The sequence below is a fragment of the Bombus fervidus genome, chromosome 13, assembly GCF_041682495.2.
Source record: "Bombus fervidus isolate BK054 chromosome 13, iyBomFerv1, whole genome shotgun sequence".
Taxonomy (NCBI): Eukaryota; Metazoa; Arthropoda; class Insecta; order Hymenoptera; family Apidae; genus Bombus; species Bombus fervidus.
Genome location: NC_091529.1, coordinates 7,935,185 through 7,952,165, shown reverse-complemented (window position 1 = coordinate 7,952,165; position 16,981 = coordinate 7,935,185). Strand labels below are relative to the sequence as shown.

At 39.8% G+C, this 16,981-nt stretch overlaps 2 long non-coding RNA genes across 3 annotated transcripts; both read left to right on the top strand.

Moving 5' to 3' along the window:
* The first annotated feature begins 897 nt into the window (after positions 1-897).
* On the top strand, positions 898-7,777 carry LOC139993475 (uncharacterized). Of its 2 annotated transcripts, XR_011801384.1 has the most exons (4): positions 898-1,552; positions 1,701-6,391; positions 6,499-6,791; positions 6,884-7,777. It is a non-coding gene; the product is annotated as an uncharacterized lncRNA (long non-coding RNA). The 2 variants fall into 2 exon arrangements; XR_011801383.1 differs by having other exon boundaries at positions 6,499-7,777.
* A 3,521-nt stretch (positions 7,778-11,298) lies between these two features.
* Positions 11,299-16,965, top strand: LOC139993480 (uncharacterized). Its single transcript, XR_011801388.1, has 7 exons — positions 11,299-11,846; positions 11,984-12,316; positions 12,411-12,538; positions 12,622-12,759; positions 12,850-12,965; positions 15,244-15,508; positions 16,671-16,965. It is a non-coding gene; the product is annotated as an uncharacterized lncRNA (long non-coding RNA).
* Positions 16,966-16,981: the final 16 nt, after the last annotated feature.

Here is a 16,981-nt window from a genome sequence, read left to right as displayed (position 1 = left end):
GAGACATTGTCTGAATATAAATTCATCGTCTAGACATTCGCGAACTCGATATACATCAAAAAAGGGAAAGAACCAGAAAGAAGATCTCTTCAAATCTCTTCTTTAAACCATTACAATCATTTAGTATTCTAAAACACTTGCTATGTCATACGTTTTTGTCATTCGAATCACATAACCTAACAAAATTGATATTAAGGTTGTATCGATCATACATTATGTATTCATACATATGTATTGATGCAATTACATTTCGATCGATCCACGTGATCGATTTTCATTCAGAAGTTAATCATTTCTTAGAATTTGGCTTCATTTGAAAGTTTTCATTCTCAGGAGACGTTGATTAGATGAGATATATTATAAAGCGAATCGTTTTTGTGGATGCATCTTTAACTGTCCTGTGAAATAGGATAAAACGATTATTCAGGGCCATTGAGGATTTTAAAAAATGTTACTAATCGCAAAATGTTGGTTATAGAATCTTCAGAGGTATGTATAATTATATAACCCTTGTATAAGTTATTTTTTATGGTGATTAATATTTTAAAATGAGCTATAATCTGCTAATATTTCTTAACAGTGTAACATTTAAAAAATAATTTTATTATGTTTTAGGGTTTATCCAGATTCATATCATTTTCAGAGTCTGGGTTATCACACTTGACATTGTTACACTGTGCAGTGCTATGCTTAACACTGTCGCGTTTAACACAGTTTGAGGCTTCTGGACGAGAGCCGTGTCCATTAAGAAAACATTTCTAACATTCCGCTAACATTGCAGTTAACCTCGTCAGGAGGTTAAAAAACGAACTACAACACTGTACGGTGTAAAAATGTTAAATATGATATGAACATGTACAATATAAAAGAAGTTATCTTCAGAATTTCTTTAGCTAATTTAAGTAACATGATAGTGTACGATCCATTTAATCGATTATTCACTCGTAACTCACGTGCGTTTTATTTTTTCAATCGATCTCGATAAAAGTAAGCGGCAAAGTGATTTCCAGCAGAGTTTTCGCGGGGATGCCGCTGGTATAATTTGTCAAGCGTGGCCGAAGGAAAGAGCGACGGCTTCGAGCGAGGAAATTTATGGGTCGCAACGTGTCGACGGAAACCTTAAATTTTAACGTCCCTGTCGCGTACTCGGCCGGGCCCTGCCCTGCCTGTTAAGGACCTTGTGAAGGGGGATTACGACTTGACTGCTGCGAAGCGAGCGTGGAACACCGAGGGGTGGTCTCTCCTCTCTCTTCGCGGTGGGGGAGAATCAGAGAAGTATGGTGGTGGTTCTGTGGCAGGGAAGGGGGTGGCGTTGCGACGGTGCCACAGGAAAAGGTGTAGGGAAGAGGGTGGGTTATGGGGTATAACGCGACGAAGAACATCCGAATAAAATAATAATAAACCGCGGATACGTTTCAGCGCGCGTCGCTCCTTCTTCCGTCCTGATGCTTCGCCTGTCTCTCTTTCTGCCTCGGTCTTTCCTGTTTCTGCGTCGCCTGAAATAAATGAGTCGGGTCTAACCGCTTGAATCGAACGAGCATAATGAGTACAGGTTTGTGTCTCTTTTTCTTTTTCTCCTTGTTTGTTTTTTGCTTTTAAAGTTGTTCTCTATGGTAGAATTGGACAATTATTTTTTGCCTGGAAATTCGATGTATTCATCTTGTCATCATCTACATATTTGGTTCTTCCCTATCTTGTAGACGGATCGTCAGAGGTGTATGACGATGATGTATTACGTCTAAAGTTGAGTCCTTATTTTCTGTTTAATATTAGGAACAAAAGGAACATTCGTTCGAAGTTTACGAGTATTTAATGTGATCGATTATTTTTCTATGAATTGTCAGTTTTTATTAAGTTGCTTATCGAAATCTTCTTTGTATTAATATGCCGCCATCGTTTATTTATAAAAAGATGATTAAGTTAATTTATACGAAACTGAATAATTCATTCATTTCGTCCGGCTGTTTTGTAAATGCAAGACCACCGAGGCTGCCGCCGGTAGACTGACTACATGCGAGTGAAACGCGACATTTTAAGGCTTGCGTGACACGGATCGATATAATTTTCTGCAGTTTAGATCGTTGCGAGAAGAGGTGGGTTCCAGGTACTTGGAAAAAGAAGGTTAACAACACCACGAAACAGCAATGTTCACCATGGAGCAATTTGCAAATGAAAAAAAAAGGATGATATTGCGAGAGGTTCAAAACACATACAATCAGCTTACTAGCTTATCTTAAATGTAATTCATTAGGGTTTAATTCTGTATAAGTTGATTACAAATGATACAGACTTATCAGTTAAAAGATAGTCGGAGAAGAGATGTCGTCAAACGGGAAGAATCTTTTCTTTTTACGTACTAATTTTAATCTCTTTTCAACAAACAAGGGGATACTGAATGTGTTGAGGAATACCCTAACATGCTGTTGGAACAAGAAATGACATGTATTGGATGTCAGAAGAATACTTGAGCTAAATTAAGTAATTTTCTTCGTAATTCGCTAAATTCGATTATGAATAATTTTTAACGGATCTACATTTGAAAACGTTATTAGAGGCACGATAAACAGTAGAATATATCATGTACATTGACAAACGAAAAATTATAGATACATATGTCTATGGAGAAATACGGAGTGCAAGACAAAGACAAACTTTCATCTATTAAAAAATGTAAGTCTTATCACTATTTATAAATCTATAAAATTACGAATTTTTTGATGATAAAAGAATGTGATTGGATCATAAATGACTCAAAGGACGTAGCAGGGCTAATACAGAAAGCCATCCACGAACGTTTCGTCGGGTAACGGAGCCGGAGCGATCGACCTCACAGTTCGAACGACTTGGTATTCCTCGTGGTCGAATCGTCGTGAGTCATAGCGATCACTCGGTGGATTCGCAGATCATATATTTATCGCGGCTGTACGAAAAGCCCGCTGAGATGTTTCTTCTCAGGGACAAATCAATGGGGCTGGCGAGCCGGCGGTGGCCGTTTGATGTCAAGAAAGAGCTCGACCCGCTCGGATTCAGCTATCTCGACGTCGTCGCCGACGGCGGCATCCTACTGCGATAACGCCATTATGCGAATTCGCGATTTGCATATTTCAGAAAGCGCTGCACAGGAAAGCATAAACAACTCCGGCCGCTCCGCGCAACGAGAGCGCCGTGGCTTCCTCGTCAGAAGAGTTACACGCATGGAAGATTTACGGAGAATCCAACGGTTTCCCTTTTCCCTTTCTTCTATCCTTTTTCCTCCTTCTTCCGACTCGTCGTTTTCTTCGCTGTCTCATTTCTTCTTTTCTTTTTTTTTAGGGAACCTCCTCTCGCACTTTGTATTCAGGCATAAATGCATGGCGACGCGAAATGGGAATTGGCTGAATACCTCCAGACGATCATCTCGGGGACGGAGGAGGAAAAAACCGGTCCAACAGTTTTGCTAGACTGCAGCTCGCGGTTTTCGGGCCGAATCCCGCGACCGAGGCTAATCCTTGGAAGACCATCTTTCGGCATGCTGACTGATGTGTCTCTCGAAATAGACAGAAGATCGTTTGTATATACACGATTTTGTTATTCAGCACGGTGTACCTTACTTCAGCAACTTTGCTGTCTGCAGTGTATGGAGAATACAGAATGTCTTCTCTTTTCCTACCTTTTATGTACCGTTTTAGAGTAAATACATCTAGGAGTATATAGCATGGTAGTGTTATTTGAGTCACCTAGGCTTCAACATCCTGAAAATATATGGCCATTGAGTTGTCAATGTATATAATATATTTCACTGTTTTATCAACCCGTTAATTAGGAGTTAAATATGCAATCTATTTTCAAGTTTAAAAATTGTTCATAACCGATTTTGGTGAATTACATAGCAGGTTATTTAGTTGGACTCAAACATCCTTCCGAGTCAAATAACACTGTCTAAATGGTTCTAGCCATTAATTTGGAGAAATTTAGATCTTAATTTAATTATAGAAGATAAATTCGAATTCTTCACAAGATATATACAATTTATCTTCGTATTATTAATGTCGTATGCAGATAATGGTTTATCACGGAGATTCTTCATTTCCATCCAGCAGTGCTGACAACCGAGCAGAACGGAGGGCACGAGACCACCAACAGACAAGGATCGACCGTCGTAGATCGCCTTTTCCGCACATTATAATGCTAACGGTCGCTTATCAGGACAGCATAAAACGTTTCAGCGCTAGTTTCGCCGCGATAAGTGGCGGAGCGCGCGAAACCCGCGCGCTCGCTTACATAAGTAATATAATTGATTCGTTACAAGCGCTCCTACACGACAGATAAGTTTATCTGTGACGCGCATCGACGAAACCGGTTAGATAACGAGCGCCGCTACATCATATAATAAGCTTTAATTATTCGGATAATGAAGCTCGCCGTCCTCTTCTAATGACAAATAACATCAGCTCAACCATAAGCCACTGTAGCGAAACAATCATGTCGAAATTTCCGGAGGAAAAGTCACATTGGCTTTCCTCGACGTTTCCTTCGACTCTACGGTGTTACAGCCCTTTTGATCTGCTACTGTCTGTTTCACTTGTAATTTCAATCTGCTCCTAGTTCACACGTCACCCAAGGCACGAAAAGCTACCTTAGAGAAATATAATTTATTTATGATAAGCTGAAAATCATAGTTGTGTATGTCAAGATTTTAAGAATCTGAATCTAGTCATGTACCTTAACTTTTAAAAGCATCAAATGTTTCATAATTAATTAAGTTGCAACTTTATTCTTTGTCGCGATACGTTTTCACGACTTCGAAGAATATAAACGACTCTTGAAAAACGACTACTAGGAATGGTATAAGAACGTCAGAGGTACAGTGGTAACAGTGGTCCATAACTTTAAATTGTACGTCTTCAGTTGCTTTTGTTTCATCCTGTTCCAGTTTACCAGTTCGAAGAATCCCGAACAACCTGTTAAACTGATCGAACAAAACCTGGAAGACGTTGATCTTGGATGAAAGAACAAGTCCCTGGTACCAACATCCATCTGGTGTCTTAACGAGCAACCATTTTAATAAACTCGTCACACCGGTGCACGGGCCAAGATCGAGAGCCTTTCCAGATCTCGAATTTCAATTTTCACGCGACACTCCGTAAAGTATCCAGAGGCAAGAAGGAACGCGGCAGTAAGGAATCGCTGAGAAAGATCTCGACGAAGGAAAAAACGCGTTTGCCGTCAAATACCAGCGATCAGGCGGAAAGAAAGGAGGCTGGATGATGTACCGGTAGATCCACGTTCCACGCCGGATATTTACGTGTAGCCCGATGGCCGAACTCCTGTCGAACATCGGGTTTTACAGCGTCGAGCAACGGCGTATCGTTGGCCATCATCGAGGACCAAGGATCCGGCGACTGGTTACACACAAGTAGATGGATGAAGGTGGCTGGAACAAGGTGGCGGTTGATGGGTGTAAATTCAAGATACGATCTTCTCCCTTCTGTGTCCCTTTCCAAGTGGATTTACCGACTGCTGCGCGTTCTGTCCGCTTTACTCGGTTTTTAATTATCTCCGGGGTCCCTGAGACAAAGGCGTCGCCGCCGTCGTCAGCCAGGTAAACGTTTCTCTGTCTTACCTCCTTTGGCCGACGAGGACCGAGGATGTCTGACGAACCTTCTGGAATTGGGACGTGACGTATCGGCGCTGGAAAGCTGAAGAATCCTGGCAATGAATCGATTGAATATGTAAATGGGCTTTTGAATTGTTTGGAGGAAGTTCAGAAACGAAAAATCGAGGAAGATAATTCTTACATGGATAAGAACTAACAGTCGTGTTTTAAAAGATATGCCACTGCAGTATTCGATGAGAAATTTTAGAAGACGTATGGATTATGGAACGCAAAGATGATTTATCGACTCGTTGGTTCAAACAACGATATAAATTTAATTGTTAGATTAGGTACTTGGTTTATTATTTAGATTCCATCATGAAGTTGGCGAATGATCTTCATAGAGTTGCGCTAGGCCGCTAATAAAAGATGTCCCCGTCTGGTCGCATTATCATTTTAATTGCTTCGTTTTGTGCTGAACCTTTTTGCCAGATCCTTATCTCCGCGTCGGGACAAATTAGCACCCCGACTGTGTGTTCGGTTGAAACCTGTTCGCTGGAATCTGCAAATTACCTTTTCTGCCGCCTCGATATAAAGGACGCCGGACATTCGGAATGGCGCGAGCGCGCCTTTTACGCCAGCGATCTTGCGCCGAGTGTTGCAAGTACAAATGAGCGAATTTACGTCCCGAAGAGCTACGACTCTCACTTTCGATACATGTTAAGGAAGAGTAGCACCGTGTTTTGCAATTAGAAGCGTTAACCGTATGCTACTAGACCTTTGCAGGTTCTATCGGCGAAGAAATTCTTCTCGAAGGTAACCATAGCCCATAGTTACTGAGAAAAGTTTTACAATTGAAAGCTTCGAATGTTACGGAGCCTTTATAATAGAATCCGTAGTAAAGTAGAATCTTCTTTACAGAGAATCGTCTTTACAGAGAATGGCCATGATTTCATCACTAACAACGAGCAGCCTATTAGCGTTGATAAGAAAAATTCCTGAAAACTATCTCACAAACGTATCCTAACACTTGTAGAAATATTTTATGAATACATCATGCACGTTATATGGAACATTTTGAAGTACAGACTTTTAAAGGGAAGTAAACTTTTAGCGGTAGCATTAACTTACTTTCCGGGGCGATTGTATACAGCGCCAATGAAATTTCAAAATATTTTTTATAAGACATACAATATATACATGAACGTTTACTAAGGTAAGTGTTCAAATACTTTTTTGAGCCACTGTACATCTAAGACCTCGGTTACAATTTCCATAGTTCTTTTTATTCGTTCTTTGACAATCAAGCAACGTCCAAGACGGAGAATCTGCAGATTGACTTTTTCGCTGCTCCCGGGGCCGAAAGCGCGGCGGAAGTGATGAATGGCGAGGGCAGGTCTTTTGAGAGCGGTGATCTTTTCGGCTGAGAGGGGTACACGAAGGACACAAAGCGCCGCTATCCGCACCATCAGTGTCCGATACCAGGCTCAGGTGACGCACTTTCCAAAGAGGTACCCATGCTGCCAGTACCTTTATTAAAGCGAAGACAAGACTCCGGGCCCTGACACAGAGCCGACCGATGACAGAAAATATTTACAACGTCATCTTGCCTAGACTGGGCGTTTTCCTGGTCATCTTCGACGGCGCCAGCCTCTCCTTTCCATGACCATTACGACCGTCGCTTGTTCTCCCCTCAATTATTATAGGTACCCTTCCATTTCTCTATCTCAGAGCTTGTAAATATGTAATTTATTAAGAGAACATAAAAATGCGCAGATTAGGGTGAGATGTTACTTCTCCGAGCATTAAATTCGATGGGCCAATACTGTTGTTAGATACATTATAGGAATTTTTTAATTTAGAAATGACGATTCTTACAAATTTGAAATAGTGAACTTTAGATAGTTATTCAAAAAGTGTATCGAGTCGTGTTTAAAACAAACTAAAATTTTATTTAAAAATATGTCATGTCATTTAGTTTAATACACACTTGCATTTGTATTAGAGTGGTATCCATTTCAAAAGAAAGAATATTTCAGGTACACATTGGACAACAGCTTTATAACAATCGGGCGCGATTCAGTAAATCTGAGGGGCTTAGGATCGTTGATCGTAAGTCTAGTTTACCAGGATTACACTAAAGGATGCTGCTATGCTAGAGAGAGTCCATTCACCGGGAACTAGGAAAATCCTTTGCGGTAAGGATAATTTCTGTTGTAGATAATGATCATTTTGACATAGGACAAGTTTGAAGAGATTATTTACCAATTATCGGTCCCTGTAAATCCTGTTTTTCACGCAGTCAAGTCTCTCCTCTCCGAATGAATGGTTTATCTCGATTCGTAAAGAAAAGCATAGAATGGAGCATAGTTGAGCATAGTTGGAGATCTAAGAACCGTCTAATATTCATTGAACGACACTATTGCGATCGAGGTTGAACTCGATGAATTCTAAGAAGTTTCAACATCGAAGGAGAAGGGGGGGGTCTGATTCCCTGACAGTGGTTAATTACGACGTTCGCTCGTTAATTCGCCGAAGTCGATTCGCGATAGCGACGGGCAAAGAAAAGTGGGAGACGACAAACAACTCCTACGAGGAATAACTTCTCATTTCCTACTTACTGTCAATTATTTGGTTAGAGAGCCAATTAACTCGGCTCTCCTCGCGAGTCGTAGTCGAGCGACGACGACGCTCGATCAACGAATCGAAGAACGTCTCCTATTCTGCTTACGACTTAATTAATGCGAGCCTCGTCGTTTCATTGTTCTCGATATTTGCATGGAACCCCCGGCCCCTGTTACTAAATTATACGCTGTATCTGCTCAACCATGCCGATGCATACCGTACGTGCAATTTTCTATTGTTCGAAATGACGCAGCGTTAGATGCGTTTATTAAAATCTCGTCTGCTCGAGCTTTCAACTGTGGGCTCAATTTCTGAAGTGTTCTTTGCCTTTTCAACTTCTCTCGTGTTTCCCAATTTTTAACTGTGTCTGTCTAATGTGAGGATATTAAAACGATTGAGATATATGTCTTTAGTCACATTCTAAAAGTTCATTCTATAAAGCGTTAACTATTCGTTAGGGATAAACATGGAACTTTATTAACGCAGGTACATTTTTTATTTCAACTTAAATTTAAATTGCAGAGAATTTCAGCCCAGTTATAAAAAAAGGTAAGGGTAAGGTAAAGAGGCAAGGCCAAAGGTAAACAATTAACGGCAGAGAAACATTCTTCTATCGTAACGTTGAAAATGTAGTAAAAATATCAATTTATGCATCCAAATATTTACGGACGATAGTATAAAAATCACTTTACTTGTAAAATCAAATAAACCAATTTCTCATCTTTATTTCACCGTAGATTTCGTGTCAAGGAGGAACCGCCATCTGACTGAGCATCACGAAAAACAACGGCCCTGGTCTCTTTTGCACGGTATCTGACTAATTAATAATGCCAATAAGTCGACAAGTTATAAGTTATAGCTTATAGATTACTCTTTTACGATCTTATAATTTTTCGGGAAATATAGGATAATCAATGGAGTTATAATTTATAAAATCTACTTGTGAAGTTTTCTTTTTTTTTTTATAATGTAAAGGTATTTGTTAATACCGGTAATTTTGTAACTTATGACTTGTGACTTGTGATTTGTAAAATTTCATTATTACTACCTGAATTGTGCAAGAGAGAACATTTGTGGACGATAAATTAACTGCGTTTCTTTGACACGGGAGTACGATAATTCACGGTCCAGGCGGAGTAACGTCTTCAGGATAACGGTTGGAACACGGTGTCCCCTCGGTAAATTCAACCGGACATATCCGGCTTCGATCGATCCCTCGATACGAGGAGGATCATCCAAGGCACAGTAGACACGCGTGCCCACGATAATGAACGCGAGGGCCTGGGTAAAGGAAAACCGGTGGTTTCGTTCGTTTGACCGGCCGTTCCTCATCGTTCGTTCGGTGCCGTTGTCAATCGTCAAAACGAATTTTCGATGGCGGACGCAAAGAGGACCGGTGCTGGGACCCCCGCTGGGGTATCGGTTACGTTTAAACCGCGTTTAGGACCCTCAAAAGCCAGCATTTCGAGGCCCCGACAGCAGCTCACGTTGTCGTAGTGATGGACTGAAGAGGCTACGAATCACCTGGTGCGATCGGCCAGACCCTTTTTTTGTTTTCCACCGTTCGTTAGTGGAATGTGGGAAATGCTCGTTTATGGATGCTACGAGACTGTGAAGAAAGGAGATAAGGAATATGCAAGTGTCAACTTTCGGAAAGGTGAAGATCGTGTGGATGTATGATTCTTTGCGAAACTGTCTTTGGTGTTGGAAGGTGGGCAAGAAACGTTGGAAGAAATTATTAGTATTAAGGAATAGAAAAACATAGTTAGATCGAAAGAAACCTAAAGAATGTAGCAGGGTTAATCATAAGGTAAGTATAATATAGGCGAGCATACCTTCTCACGTTCCATGAATAAAATGGATCATTTATGTTTAAGCCATACTTCTTCACTGTTTTAGGTTGTCAAGACCTAAAAAGAATTCTAACATACTCGTCAATGTTTTTGATACATCATACAACCAATCATTAATTCAAATATTAAAATTTTTCTCAATAAAAATGCTACTTCAGCGGAAAGGGGTTGAAAAACGAAATTAGATTTGAATCAAGAGTCAAACGATATCGTCAAAATTATAAAAAACGATAAAAGGAACAAAAATTAGAAAGATTACTTTATCACTAGCACCGGCAGACAATCAGGAGGCAAGTAACCGAGCCGAGGCGCAATTAAACCGCACGAAAGTTCGCGAGGTCAAAAAATAGAAGAACAGAGGTGGCCATCGCTACTTGCGTGGCCCCGTGGCGAAGGGCCCGGGAGACGGTGGCGCCAAGGAGATCCGTATCTTGGCGCGGGGCACCGAGAAAGGGCCCCGGCTTCCCCCCACTAGCGGCAGCCCTCGTCAAAGATAACATCTGATTCCGAATCGTCCGTTCGCTCGTGTAGGCTTCCATGTATCCCGACTCGTTTTCTCGGGCCCTGGTACGAATGTCATCGTGTTCGCTTCTTACAAGCGGAACGGGGCCCCGAAAGCGGGCCCCATCTCCCCTCCTCTGTTACCCGTCCACCCCACCACCACGTCGGGTGCCTTCGTCAGCGCCGAATTAACGACCGTGCAGGCCCACGGCAGCATGCTACGGGAACAAGATCGAGATTAATTGCGAGCCATGAATCGAAAGAAAAGCCACCGATCGACTGGTCAAGACCGACTGTCTCTCCGACTTTCGTTAATTTATTGGTTAATTTGGAAACGCTCGACATACTTCGTGGAGAGATTTGATGGAGAGCCACTCGAGGTATACGATGACAACTTGGTGTTTCTTGATGATTTGAGTGGGCGAATTTCTGTGTTGTATTGATTTGACACTAGAACTATTGATTTACAGTATGCATTGAAATATACAATATATTTGGTTCGGTGGTTCTGTTATACAGTGGCTACGGAAGATATTGGCATATCATTGTATTTATTACAGCATTCATGCACGATTTAATTAGGCCCAAATATATTAAATTTCGTAATGCTTAGTAGTACTTTCGTATCACTGCAACAATTTGATGCTATGGAAACGAAATGTAGAATCTTATAATCATTTTTCTATTTGAGTAATTTTTCTAAAAATCTCTACACACTAATGGTAATATAAAATTTGAAATCCGTCATTTTAACGACTTTGCTACTTCTGGTGTTAATGGTAGATTATTTCGTTTGTATAATTTGAATTATTTGATAAAGTTGATAAACTTGATCAAATTGATCGAGTTGATAATATTGTTAACAACGATATTATCTGTTAATGAGATTGAATTAATCATGAATCTGAGCTATGACCGACAAAATTTCGATTATTATTATTATCATCGTGTTCTGGAATTACGATCAGCATGCCATTTGTCGAAGGTGAAACGTTCGGCCGGGGGCCGAAAAAAGCATCGTAGGCGCGGCCGACCAAAAGCGAGCGCCGCCCGAAAAAATCAAGCATTTGTATTCCGCGGAGATTTTTCAACGGCGGCCGGACAGTTTTCTCATTTCGTTTATGGCCAGCCGTAACATAACTCCAGGACCTACTACCGCCGCTCGACAAACACACAGAAATTTCGACCACGGGATCAGACCACGACTTCGCGTGGGTGGAATGGAGTAGCATCCTGGCACCGCTTTGCCAACCAAAAAGACGTCGCATAGTTTTATTCGTTAGATTGTTTAGGTACATAAATGTTAAATTTTAAATGACTCTGTAAGCGTAATTTATTTGGACAAATATTTTAATATCAATGCCATTAACTCTCAAGTGGTATTGTTGGCATATCTACTAATTTTTACATTATTTTATTTTGTTCACAGTTTCATATTTGACGCGAGGAAAGTAATAAAGTAAATAATATTAAAAGTAAGTAAATTAAAATTAATTTTTTATTGAATCATGTTAAATGGTTCAATAAATGGATTCAGTTATGTGTATTTCTATCTTTTTTATTTATTTAAGCTCCGAACTAACACAGACTCATAATTATTTCTTTATCTTTTAAGATCAAAGAACTAATATACGATTGTATTTAATATAATTATTCAATTATGGATGCTCTTCGCGCGTTCGTTGTAACGCCATCTGTCATAGTGTCATATGAAGTAATATTTGCAGCATTTGGAGTCGCAATTAATTTCATCATGAAAATAGTAAGTAATACGTTTCTTTTAGCAATGATTGACTTTAATTTTTTTATAGAACAGTTGTAAAATAGTTTTATTGATTAATAATTTGATTGATTAGTAATTAGATGTTGTATGGAGCAATTATTACCAGTGACTCGTATTCTAACCAAACAATTGACGACATTTCGAGAACGTCAACTTTCTCTCGTAATCATAAATAATTGCAACGCATCGTTCATACAAAGAGTAAGTTCTTTTTTAATAGTAATCAATGTGAATTAATAGGATATTTAAAAAACGATTATCTATTTTTATGGTTATATAAACAGGTATTTCCTTCGATAATTATCACCAATGTTTCCCAGTGTCTCCTACGCTTATTATTCAAAGAATTCATAATTTCTCAACAATATCAGCCCTTCTGTTTTATCTTTGAACATCTATAATTTAATACTCTTATACAAATAGTAAGTTTTCTCAATGGTAATTAATTTTAATACGCTAATAAAATATATAAAAAATAATGGTCTAATTACCTTTTTCTTTTCACTCATCAGTGTCTTCCAGTGTCTCCTACATATGTTTACCATCCAAAGAACCCATAACACCTCAACAACAAGAATCCTTCTATTTTACCTTTGAACACCCACAATTCAGCACTCTCGTACAAACAGTAAGTACATACTAAGGTTCTTTAACAACAATCGATTGCAATTAAAAGGTTTGTAGCCATAAGAAGGTAGTTCCAATATTTAAATTGTATCTTAGAAAAAAAAGATAGTTATTAGGGTTTATATTTAAAAGTGATTTGAGTTTGATCGATTTTGCTGGTTTAATTAAATTATTTTTATTAATCGATAATTATTATCGAGCTGGTTTAATTAAATTAATCTACAGTGGAGCTGTCTGAGATCTGAGGGTTTGAAAAAGTAATTTGATTCTGAATATTCTAATTGATTTTGAGTTGGTTTATTTAAATTACTGTACAATGGAACTGCTTTCTTATTGCAGCAGCTGTCCCAAAACTCTCCATAGAATTTTTAAAATATGGTGTTCCAATTTTACAAGTAAGTAAGTGTATATCTGGCGAGGCTATCGTCATCAGTGTCTCCCCTAGTATCTTCTTTACTCATTATCTGAAGAATTCACGACATCTTGTAAACATCAACCTTTCTTTTTCTCTCAGTATATAACATCTTCAATTTTGTTTGCCATGGCGAAAAGTATTTGTCACCGGGTGAAACATTTCGTTTTCGAAAACGAAACGGCCAGTTTCGAGAGCGGAGTGGTTTGCACTGGAGACAGGTTCACGCTAAATGGCGGTCAGACGAGGCATGTCGCGCGCCACGGGGTTCCCGGTCAAAGGCGCCGGCGATCCTGCTAACCCCTTCCATTTCGGTCGGCCCTGTCACCCCTTTTCCCTTGGCTGGCATTCGTTTTTGGGTCCCGGTATGTGGCCACGATATTCTAATGGCGTCAGCGCATGCGTTACGCGGCTGATCGTCGCGGAACACCGAGATAACTTGATTTTTATCGGTCGATCGTGCCTGCATTCGCAGAACAGCACGTCTTAAAATTCGTTGTGAAATGCATCAAATTTGAACATTGAGCGTGAAAACAATTAGCAAAAGCTGAGTTTAGTCTGGAAACTGTCTAAAGTAGACGATAAAACTTGGAAACTAGTGATGTTTTATTTTTCTCCATTATGTCAGTTTGTAACTTGGTAAAAGTTAATATTAACTGTAGAATTGTGCTTATCAGGGACTACTATAATTAATTAGAAGAATTACATCTACTGTGAGAAGAAAAAAAAAAAATTAATAAAAATGAACTTTTCCCATAAAAACGTTTAGTTGAAAAAGAATTTGTTTGTATTGAAATTATTGAGAAGGAAATAAAAGAAGGAAATAAATATGTAAAAAGACAACATTAGGTCTTAGTACCAGCAACTAGAATACAGAAAACCCTATAATTACAGGAAAACGATGCAATAAGAAGAGATTCTCGATATAACCATCAGCTAGAAGCTGAGTGGAGAGCCGTTCAGCCACAAATTCAGCATCGGTTTGGTGGTTTATCGAGGCAATTTACAAATTGGCTTCCGTTCCAGCGTTTCTTAGGCGCCCAGAAATGATTAGACCTCGCTGGACGGGGCACCGTTTATTCAAGCTTGCTTCTGCGAACGGCTTCTATTAGTATTTCTGGCCTCACTCCACCCTCGTTGGATAGCATATGGTTAACCAAAATCTTCTGAATGCCCATTAACATAACGTCGATACGCACCTGCTCGACGAAAAACGCAAATCGAAAGACGAGTAGTACGCCAATCTACCATTTCTTTTTATTGAATATATCTTCACGTTCTTCTCTTTGATTTTCACTGAGAACAAAATTGTTTCTATTACAAATAATTTCTGCAAACTTAATATTTAAACAGCGGATTATGTCGATATCGCACATAATGAAATTCTTCTATTAAATTATAACATACATGTAGAAATATTATTTATAGCTAGTCTGCGGATATTTCTATGAATTCACATTTTTTATGAACATAATTAAGAGAATGAAAATTAAACAGAGCTTTGTTACCCTTAAAGATTATGAGTAGTAACATTATCATAATACCTTACTTTAGACAATTTACTGCATATTGCGAGCATTTAAATTTTCTGTAAATGCGACAAACATCCTATACTTGTATCATATTGATGCGAAAAAGACAGCATATGTAAAAGAATTAAAAACGATAAAACATACCTAGCATTACATAGGTACCTACTATAAAACGAACTGCGTGTGAATCCAATGAATCTATATAGTATCTATGGGTATCGCAATTTTCCGAAAGAAGAAGTTAAGAAACAACGTGTATCGATGAATTCAAACTTCTTATAGATTCAGTAATCATTGTAAAAGATTGCAATTAATTTTCCTTCTTTATTCCGCAGAGAAGCAAATAAAAACACCACCTGCTCCGAAGCTAAAGGCATCACCGTAATATATAATAATCAGATAGCATCCCTCTGCCACTGAATCGTCCACGAAATACACTGTCCAATTCTTCGATCCAACCCCCGCGCCAAAGGAGGGCCACCAACGAAGGTCGAAAACAAAAATCGTCCAGCTAAGGAGGACAAGCGTGTCCGATCTAACCCACGTTCGGAACAATCCCCAGTGCTGTCGTTTACCGGGACGAATCCCTTTTTTTCAAGGGTAAGCCTCGATTTTATCTGAAATCGATGCTTTCGTCGCGCGCTCGCGCTCTTGCCCCATCTCTTGATGATCCAGAGGCCGCTTTTTCTCTGGAGGGCCGGCATATAAATACAGTAAGATTAATACGCGGCCCACAAATCCCAAACAGGCCGTAGTTTATTGTCTGATACATCTGCGGGCCACCGCTGGACGCGTGTAATAAAACGAGCACGACCGCGCGCGCGTTTGCCTTATCTCGAAGGCTGGCCGGATCGAATGTGTGACAGACTGCCGACAATATTGCGCATTCCTGGCCGTCTATGAATTCGCCTAGGAGTCTCCTCACCCTCGAACTGTACGAGCCAAGCCTCGTCTATTTGTCAGGGAACGTCTGTTAAGGGTGACGGTCTCGATCTTCCATCGTTTATCGCGGCCGTGACGAATTCGTGCGTCGTTATTTGCTTGGTTTTATTATCTATGCCCGGTGGCCTGGTGCCTTTCAGTGTCACGCCCTTGTGGTTATTGGCGCCGAGCTGGGACCGGCGTGATTAATTTTTTGACGTTTGGGGTTCGGAGTTATGCGTGAGATTTTCGTGGATTTTGGAAATCGGAGATTGGTTTGGGGTGGTGATCGAGGTTTGTAGTAGGGACAGAATGGTAGAAAATTCTTAGATCTGCTACCTAGAGATTTATGGTGTTCGGCATAGGGAATCGTTTGTAGATTCGAATCGTTAAAGCGTGTTCTGTGTGTACGGTGAATTTTGTCAGATTGTACAAAATATTATATTATGGTCAATATTAGAATATCCATTGTATTTTCTTTATATAAATTTCTGTTACATATTAGAAAAGAGGGAAAGTACTCCGTTCTATACCTGCTTTCTCTTAATTTGATCAAGACTTTTCTTCAAGCTTCTATCTTGTTTGAATTCTTTATAACTTTTTAATTATTAAAACGTTCTAAATTTCAACGAATACACTCAATTATTACGTATATTATACTTTTGTCGAAAAGATAAAATTGAGGAAAAGTCATATTTGTGCAACGTGGCACCTGATGCAGCGTTCTCATCCCGTCGATTACTGCAGATGCTCGCTTTCATCCCGAGGCCGTCGCAGTTTAAACTCGGGCTGATTTACTGCCCACCTTTACTCACCCACGTCGCGTTCGTTCTAATTGCAGGTCCGCGAGAGGAATATTTCCTGGTGTACACCCCTTGATCTTCCCACCTGCCATCGACCCACGCGATGCTTCTGCGAGATACCGAGTTTACACGGGTGGCGGTCACCAGAACATTCGAATCAATGGGAAAGAAAAACTCTGAAGAGTCATCGTTAACGTTCGATGTCTCATGATGAATCGTTGGATGTTACCATTGCGGTATACGTGAGTAGAATATATTTTGTATTTCGTTTCTTACAAATACATATATGTATGCGTTTCATTGCTTCGAGTTCTTATGGCGGATCCATTTTGGATGGATTCGCAAGGAA